Source organism: Chinchilla lanigera, unplaced genomic scaffold (genome assembly GCF_000276665.1).
Source record: "Chinchilla lanigera isolate Chin_1 unplaced genomic scaffold, ChiLan1.0 scaffold00022, whole genome shotgun sequence".
NCBI classification, from domain to species: domain Eukaryota; kingdom Metazoa; phylum Chordata; class Mammalia; order Rodentia; family Chinchillidae; genus Chinchilla; species Chinchilla lanigera.
Genome location: NW_004955423.1, coordinates 23,718,146 through 23,718,682, shown reverse-complemented (window position 1 = coordinate 23,718,682; position 537 = coordinate 23,718,146).

Sequence of the window (537 nt, the reverse complement as noted above, 5' to 3'; positions counted from 1 at the left end):
TGGCAGTGCCTCCCTTACTGTAATAAGTTTATACATTTTTTTGGAGACAGGATCTCACTATGTAGTCCAGGCTGGCCTCAAACTCGAGATCCTCCTGCCTCAGCCTCCTAAGTACTGGGATTGCAGGTGTGCACCACCACGCCCAGCTAAACTTTTAAAAATTTTGAACTTCTCTGTACGTTTTGATCACCGCTGGTTTCCTTAAGTCCAAATCCCTGGGCAAGACCTGGCTGCAGCAGGGCAGCGGGGAGGACAGCTGCTCACGGCGGACACCCCTGACGGGAAGGAGCGGCTCAGTCGCTGCGTGTTTGAACTCGGGTGCGCTAGAGTCTGAAAGCCACTGAGCGCGGTGTCCAGAGCGACTGCGGAGGGTGCAGAGAGGGCTGGCCAGCGCTCGGTGCCACGGCTGGCCTGGGGTCCCTGGGTGGGCCGGGGTGACTGGGGCGGGGGGTGAGCCAGGCCGGGTTCTGTCCCTCGGGCCTGTGCCAGGGCTCTGAGCCCTGTGCTGGAGCTGTCAGTCACGCAGGTGGGGCCCAG